The sequence below is a fragment of the Dermacentor variabilis genome, chromosome 7, assembly GCF_050947875.1.
Source record: "Dermacentor variabilis isolate Ectoservices chromosome 7, ASM5094787v1, whole genome shotgun sequence".
Lineage (NCBI taxonomy): Eukaryota > Metazoa > Arthropoda > Arachnida > Ixodida > Ixodidae > Dermacentor > Dermacentor variabilis.
The window spans coordinates 51,839,572-51,848,808 of NC_134574.1; positions in this window are offsets into that span (position 1 = coordinate 51,839,572).

Here is a 9,237-nt window from a genome sequence, read left to right on the forward strand (position 1 = left end):
TTCTGACCACAATATATGATGACCGATATTAGCACAAAAGAAATCATATGGTATTTTCCCGTCTTTACTATTGACGCAGTAAACTAATTCATTCTAGAATCGAGTGGTAGATGTTGTAGTGGAATGACGAGTGCACAATTGGTCTAGTGGAATGACGAATGCAAGATGGCACGAAAGAAACAGCCTAGGGGAGGGGGGGTGAACTCCATCGTCATCAACTGCTGAAATTTTGATAGAAAAAAACACACAGTAACCACAGGGAAGGCGGAAGCCATGGCAACCTAGCCGGGCAGTTTGGGAGAGGTTACTCGCAGACATTAAATCGTATACACAGGACGCAAAACTAGGAAACCGACTAAGGGGGCTTAAGCGAATACAAATTCATCCGCTGTTCCTAGCAGGCACCAGGCGTTGCACCAGGCAGCCCTCATAGTGAAGACATCAAGCACGTCTGTAGCTCTACCCACTACTTAAAGTACTTTCTGAAATATAAAGAAACTGATTAACCTAAGCTACTAAACCAAGAAATTTGCCCAGGGAAGCTTATAAGCGTCCTGTAACCGATGCTGAAGTTAACGCTTCCTTGGCCGCTTATCAGAGTTCTGCACCGGGGCCGATCGAATGATGTACGATATCATTACTCACCTTCATTCCGAAACACAAATACCACTACTCGCATTTGTCAATGCTGTCTGCGCTCCTGGCTAGCTTCCATCTATATAGCATTAAATATTGCTATCCCAGTGTTGAAACAGGGTAAATATATTTTATTGCGAATGAGTTACCATCAGATAGTGCTCATGAGCCACATTTGTAAGCATTTTTGAGGAAATGATCGATCGGCGTCAATTAACCGTCCTAGAGGCGCACAAGACAATTTACCAATTTCAATGTGGCTTTAGGGAAGGCGGGTCTACAACCGACCATCTCGTGTGCACCGATGCAAACATCCGTGGTCCCTTTGTATACAAGCAGTAATTCTTGTCCATATTCCTCTGTAAGGCAAAGGCGCACAACACGACCTAGGGCTACTGAATATTTGCGAGACCTGCTTAGATTGGCACGCGAAGAAGTATGTTTCACACTATAGAAAGCTACATGTCCAACCAGAACTTCCGAACCAGAATTTGCACGCATTCTCCGCGTCATATACACAAGAAACTTCTATGCCTCAAAGTGGCATGCTCAGCTGCAAGCTAATCGTTGTTAAGGTCACTACACTCCGTGCATCACTGGATCGAACTGTTATCTATTTCATGCACTTAGGCGATGTACAAAGAGGCTTCAGATTGTGTAAGTTTGTGAGCGACAAAAACAGCACGGAACCCCCGCATGGCTGCCATTGGCTGTCTTTAAGTGGACGCTCTTTCGACGCTAGCGCAATGGTCCCCCTTAGTTATGGCCCTAGCAAGAGCGCCATACCTTGGCAAAATTATGGCGCACAAGATTGTTTACACTGTCATGGCAGCAGGAACAGCAGCACCGCGGCCCCTCCTCCCCCTAGCGCTCCTTATTTTTATTTCTTTTTTATTACGACGACCAGCTACGCTCGCTCTCCACACTTCCCCATGCCCCGCGCCCCTTCACTTTTGCTTTATTTTTGTCTCTCCGTGGCACGTATAAATATATATATATATATATATATATATATATATATATATATATATATATATATATATATATATATATATATGCATATATTTGTATATATATGTATATATATATATATGTATATATATGTATATATATATTTCGCGCGCACGCGCTACCCCAGGCATTGTTTGTTTGCGCCGTGAGTTCTTTACGCGTTAGCACGCACGCAGTCTTGGCTATACTTTGAGTATGCGAGCATATGCCAGAGCATACATACATTTCACTTCCAACACTACAAATCTTTGGCCTCATTTTATTGACTTCCGGTTCCGAAAACAAATATTCTCGCATAACTTGGGATGATACACGCTAAAAAAATGAACAATAGTGAAAAATGCATGGCATGTGCATGACTACAAAACAACACAAATGTAGACAGGCAATGAAATAGCAATGAAACTCGAGAACACGCGAAGGCTCTTTCATGTACACAGATATAAAATATTTTTATATAATGCCATAAAGACGAAAGCGTAGAAAAGCTTCTGATATGCGCACTGAAATCTTCTGTAATACTTATTGAGGTATTGCGCAAAACTGGACGACATGTATATGACATAGTCACGACAACTAAAGAAAGGGAAAATTCACTGGTAATGCCAAAACAATGACACGCAAGATGCCTAAGAGATATAATAAGATGCTAAGATTGTTTTGTTGACAGCCACACCAAGAAAAAAAGAACGAGAACTTACTTATAAAGCTGCAGAATGTATATGAAATGCGTTACATGTTTATTACTACTGAAAAAAACGAAAAAGCCATGGATAACAAACATAACGTTGTACTAAAATGTAAATACTCCTTATCACGTTTTTTTTTGCACTTGCCCACAACTTCAATATCAGTGGGAAGGGGGATCAGAAGGCAGTCAGCTTTTGCAGCAGCACATAGAACACATTCGCAGAAAGGCCTATTCTTCAATCAAAGACCAGGTGAAATAAGCCAACCAGACGACTTTTATTTCACCACAAATTGAAGGCTTAGCAGTAAAATTACGTCACTTAAAACACTACGTCATACCGAGTGGGCACTCGTTTGTGTAATAAACACGAACCGCAAAAGCCTGCATGCTCATGCTTTCCAGAAAAAAAGCATATCATGCGTACAGATGAAGGTTGTTCACGTGGTTTTTCCATGGGCAATTGCTGAGGTAATGCATAAACACCAACAGTAATTTTTCAGCTGTTAGAACGTTTGTACAACGGTGACACACAGAAAAAGCACTGAGTGCGGAATGGAAAATTGGGCGAGTTACTGAATTTTCAGAATAAGGCGGCGTAAAAAATACAAGTCATAGACCAGTTGACAATTAGGACGAACATCTATTTGTCAGCTTTCTCTACCGATAAGAGGGAAGTGTAGCACAATCGAGGCGCAACGACGTCCGGCGACTCATGGAGCATACACGTGCACAGGGCCGTCTTCGTGCACATGCGTATTCATATGTCCTTGGGTCGGCGCGGTCACCTGTTATCTTTAAGCACCCGGAAGAACCTTTCAGGGCCTGTTTTTGAGGTATCCGTGCATTGCTGCACGATGCACGAGCGCTGCGAGTCGTGCAACGGGTGAAACATCGCGGAGCACAATCACACAGCTATCGAGGACCACGAAACTGACAAAACTGCCCGCACCGGTCAACGCACAGCAGCGCACGCTTCCCAATAACAACGCATAACGAGACCTGACACTTCATGCAGCCAGCTAAGCTGGCGCCGAGCCGGCGGGTCCAGGCGGAGACAGTCGAAAGTGAGGCAGTTGCTAGGGAGGGCCACGGGAGAGGAGTTGAGAGGAGGGGCGAAAGTGCACGGCCTCCTGACTCGGCACGTGCAAGTCTAGGAGGCCGTGCAAGGGAAACAGGGTTGCTTTTCCGCCCTCCTGACGGATGGCGCCAATTACATTTACCACCGGAGTGCCGGAGTTTCCAAGATTGGGCGCTGCTGCTAAACAAACTGCACAAGCAGAGGCTCAGCGCCACCACCGAGAGGTACATTCAGGTACAAATTATTCGCCTCAGTATAAAGCGAATTCACAACGCCTAAACAGCTAGGCCGAAATGTCGCATTATGGAGTATAATGTATACACGTCAACTAGAAAGTTGCTTGTGTGGCTAGCCCTCCAAAGGCCACTAAAGAGAGGTCTGCTTTTCCAGCGGCCGAACGCTGGGGAAGTCTTGCCTCATCTGCGCGAATGTAGGTGCGCTGACTTCCGCTGTTCAAAAGCATAGATACAAGTCGCCGGTCACCTGATTCTGCCCAAATACGACCAGTTCACTGTAACACTCCTGTAGCTCCGAGCAAGTGCCACGATTTTCCGGATTGGCACAGATCGTTCTTGCAATAAAGGTGATACAGCTTCTAGTGGTCCACCTATTAGCAGGCTTGGAAAGGTCGCACAGTAAGCAGTCAGGGGATGGCACTGATATTTGCCACACTTAGGACTACAGGACGTCTTGCACAATCTCAAGTAAACCTCTTCCTTGCGCTAGTTGGTTCGTGCGTGAATGAGTAAAGGTAAAACGCAAAGGGCTAGGGCTGAAGAAGGACACAAACGGCAGGAGCGGTACCTAAATCTGGCCACGTGGTAACGCATTCAGCAGCAGAATCAGTAATTGGCTTTCATTAGCCTTGTCTTCTTTTCCTCTGCTGATATGTTGGCGATGCTGACTGGGACGATGTCTGTCAACCAGCTAAAGAATTCGGTTTGGCGCCTAGGAGAACAAAAGAGCTATTAGTATTGCGTTCTTCTGAGCGGCGCCTCTAAGAGTTTCGGGTGTCCTCAATGCGCACGCAGGATGGTCTGTACATATAGCTGTGGACACCAGGAAATATTGGCCACCTCATCATGCTGACAATAATATCCTGAGTGACGCATTCGCAAGTACCTTCAGCAAAAGCAACACTGTAGCAAAGACACGTTCACAGGCTTTTGTTATTTGTGTCGGTTACTGAGTGCACTACGATGCTGGATGTGCAACTAGAAATCTTCGAGGCGTAGTTTGCATGCGCTCATTCATACAACCTTGCAAAGAGTTAAGATTTAGGTGGCATAGGCAGAGAAAGCAGGTGAATACTCATATGCTGCAGAACCATGCTGTCCTGCACAGAATTCCTGGTGTGAACGTTAATTCTTTCGGAGGTGAAGATCCATCCAAATAAAATATACATAGCTAGGTTAAGTGGTAGAGGCTGGTTGCCACTGTTAGCGTTTTTCCTGCAGTCGTGTGGTTTGTGTGCGTGAATGTGGCGATAAACAAACGGGTTTAAATAAATGCCCCATGCTGCGTTTGCCCCAGTCGAAGTATATAGAAGCACAGTTTGGCTAGCCATTGTCACTGAGGATAAACATATGTCGTCCCTCCTACGGTGAATTAGTTTTTTGGGGAGGCGGAAGCACATGACGGTGTGCAGCCACTATACAATTAAGCTGTTGCATAGCACGAGTGCTTAAGACGGAGCTTTAGCTCCAGTGCTCCTGAGCACACCTAAAAAGAGAATTCGTTTCCCTCTGCAACCACTGCACCAAACTTGACGACGTTGGTTGCATTCAAAAGAAAAATGTAAAGTCTAGTGACTGTTCCAAATTTTTTATTTTGGTTGTAAATATTTTATTTAAAATTGGCAGAAATCGCAAATTTTCAGGAAACGAAACTGTCAGGTGTACAACTCTGTAACTTAGCAATGAAAAACGCTATCACATTTCTGGAAATAGCAGGCAGTAGTAAATCTGAACCACACAAAATAGGTATATCATAAGAAGCCGCTACATAACGAGGGTCTCGAATCCGGCTACATTGATGCCTTCAGGTAGCATATGTTGGTTTATTGACCAGTTGCCTTCACCCAAAAAGATCACGTTCTCGTGACGCCTGCGGCAAAAAGGACGTGCCCCGTCCGCCGCCAAGGTCTATGAGGGGTGGCGCTGACTAACACTCCCAGCAATGTACTAGGAGACACAAATACCCAAGAAAGTGGATGGGAAAACAGCGCCGCGGTAGCTCAATTGGTAGAGCATCGCACGCGAAATGCGAAGGTTGTGGGTTCGGTTCCCACCTGCGGCAAGTTGTCTTTTCATCTACTTTATATTCCATTACATTTGTTATTTCTTTATTTCATTTATTAAGCACAAGTGATTTCCCCTAAATTGTTTTTGGTGTCAGTATTTGTTGGCTTCCTATGATATAACTAATAAAACTTCGGGCCCCTCGGTTAACGCCCTTTCTTCTTGTTCACAAAATAGGTATGTTACATATGAGTCTGGAAAACTTTAGCAATATGCAAATAGAGCTTCTGTAAATCCTTGTACAAAACGCAACAAATCCACGTAAGATGTAAATTGCCCTATCGACTTGGTCCGTGTTGAATGATCTAATGGATGCCGTTTACAGAACAGCGATATCTGTTCTTCATGCTGAGCTATTAATGTGTAAACTTCGTTCTTCTATATATATTTTTAGCTTTCGAATATCTAAAAATTCTCGTACAAAATTCAAGCCCAGAGTCAAAATTCCGCAACCAACAGTTACTAGAATTTCTTTTTCTCTAAAATGCAACAAATTTCGATAAAATTGGTCCAGGGGTTAGGTCAGAAAAGTGTTTTCGCGTTTTACAGATTGACCCGTGTACTTATCTTTATCGGGCGACCACGTTCTGGCGGCGTCTTCTAAGGCGAAGAATACATGCCGCAGCTTGATGTCGGAGTCCCAGTCGTTGAAAGTCGCGATTCGTTCGTAGGTCTCCAGCCAGGCTTCCTTCAGTAGCTGCTCCATGGAAGGTCGGTGAGTCACGAGTTTATTGTAGGATAACGGGGGACGCTGGGGCAGCCATTGGGGTTGTCTTGGCCACGATCTTCTTTGTCGTCTCAGGTAGAAGTTCGTACTCTGGGGGCAGTCCTTGCAGTAAGCGACCATCGCGCCTTGTGTTGGCTAGCGAATTTTAAGGATCCTTCAGGACGGCTGGCGCGGGGGAGCCTAAGACTGCAAGAATATATCATTGTAACCTATAAGTCCAGACGAAAACCCTCTGATGCCGATTGCCTATCACGCGACCTCATTGACTCGCCGCCGCAAGATGGCGACGATGACGACGCCTTCCTTGGCATTTTAAGCGCGGAAGACTTCGCTGAACAGCAGCGAGCAGATACGGAGTTGAAAAACCTCATCGAGTATTTGGAAGGGCACACCGACGATGTCCCTACGGCATTTAAGCAAGGATTGTCTTCGTTCTCACTTCAAAACAACCTACTCATAACGAAGAACCTCTCACCAGTGCGCGCCAACTACCTCCTTGTTGTCCCGTCAGGACTTCGTCCAGAAGTATTGCATGCCCTACATGACGATCCGACCGCTGGACACCTCGGATCTTCCCGGACACTATCGAGAATATAAGAAAAGTATTATTGGCCGCGCCTGGCCGCCGACATCGCCCGTTACGTCAGAGCGTACCGAGACTGTAAGCGACGCAAGACGCCACCGACAAGGCCAGCAGCATTACTACAGCCAATCGAGCCTCCTTGCCGACCATTCCAGCAGATCGGGATGGACTTGTTGGGACCCTTTCCGACGTCAACAACCGGAAATAAGTGGATCGTTGTGGTGCCGGATTACCTCACCCGCTTAGCTGAAACTAAAGCACTGCCGAAAGGTAGCTCAGCCGCAGTGGCGAAATTCTTTGTCGAAAACATCCTTCTGCGACATGGCGCCCCTGAAGTCTTCATCACCGACAGAGGAATGGCTTTTACAGCGGAGCTGACCCAAGCTATTCTGCAATACAATCAGACAAGGCACAGTTGGACAACGGCACACACAGACGAATGGTCTTACAGAGTGCCTGAATAAGACCCTCGCCGACATGCTAGCAATGTAGGTCGACGTTGAACACAAGACCTGGGATGCCATCCTGCCGTACGTAACATTCGCTTACAACACGGCGGTGCAAGAAACAACCCAGATCCCGGCGTTCAAGCTAGTTTACGGCAGTAACCCGACGAGGCTCGACGCCATGCTGCCGCAAGTCACTGACGAAGAAAATCTTGACGTCGCTACCTATCTTCACCACGCCGGAGAAGCTCGACAGCTCGCCCGCCTACGGATCAAGAACCAGCAGCGTACCGACAGCTGACACTACAACCTCCGACAACGCTTCGTCGAGTACCAGCGTGGCGACCGTGTTTGGGTATGGACCCCGATACGCCGACGAGGACTGAGTGAGAAACTATTGCGACGCTATCTTGGACCTTACAAGGTCATCCGACGTATGGGTGCACTGGACTATGAGGTCGTGACAGACGGCATTTCGCATTCGCAGCGGCGCCGCGCACGATCTGAAGTGGTCCACGTGGTGCGCCTTAAACCCTTTTACGGACGCTGACGAACTTCCTTATTTTGTTGTTTTCATTGCTACGAGTGCTTTTCTTTATAACTTTCGTTTGTGTGCAGCATCGGGTCGACGCTTTTTAAGAGGTGGGCATTGACACGTGTACTTATCTTTATCGGGCGACCACGTTTCGTCACCTAACAAATGTTATCGCACAGCGCGGTACGCGCCTGCATGTATCTGAAGTTTCTGGAAAGTTATCGATGCTTCTTTCCGCTTTCTGTTGTAGCCGGACTCTGTGTTATCTGGTTTTATCACGTGATGGAAATGGTGTAGAACTTTGTGGAAGGCACGCGCGTCCCAGCGATTAGTCTGGAAAGTTCGACGACTGCTGTATCAAAGCCGACGCGCTTGACCCGCTGATCAGATTTTCGACGATCGCCGACTGTGTTCGCCGCTGTCGTTGTGCTTTAAGAGTAGCCTGTCTATGTGGGCACAGGTTCGCCCAATAAAAGCTAGTTTTGTCTTTCACAGTGTTGCTACTGTGTTCTTTAACGTCACTACCACGTGACAATATATTTGAATCAACCACGCCGGAGCTGGGCCTCAGCTAAAGCTTCCCTTTAATTTAGACCGCTGAATCTGCTAGCTAGGCTCGTAGCCGTGCAAAGGTCTGCGAGAGATCATCCTCCTTGTGGATAACGGGTGGGTTTGCTATAGCTAAAGACGGAGTAGCAAATTGAGGGCGGCACTAAGACGTGGGTAATTTAGTGATATTTAAGAACGGTGATCACCCACAGGAATTATCTGGGCCGCAATCATGTAGCTGTAGATTTTCCGGTCATATCCCTTTTAGCATGGAAGCGAAGCTCCATGCGCTTTATGAACTGGACCAGCTGGTGGTGAAATGTGGAAGGCAAGAGTGGCACAGAAAGGAGCGGAAGGCATTGCTACGAAAATTGTGTGGCCACGTGTGTCCTTCTGCGTGCACATGACAATTAGTACTGATATAGCTGCACTAACGCTCACGCGCTGCATCATGCTGCACGCTAATACCATCATATTTTTGTCGGTGGCGCGAACCCCAAGAAGTGGTGGGGTGTTCAACTTGAAATCTCACATAGGGATGTGAGTTTTTATGCAACAATTCCTTCGCGTCCTTGCAACAGTCTGGCCTGGTTTGGGGCCTCTTCAATAAAATGGAGAATTTTTACAAAAGTGAGATTCGAACAATCATCTTTTAGCGTATAGCCTGATGCTCTATCGATG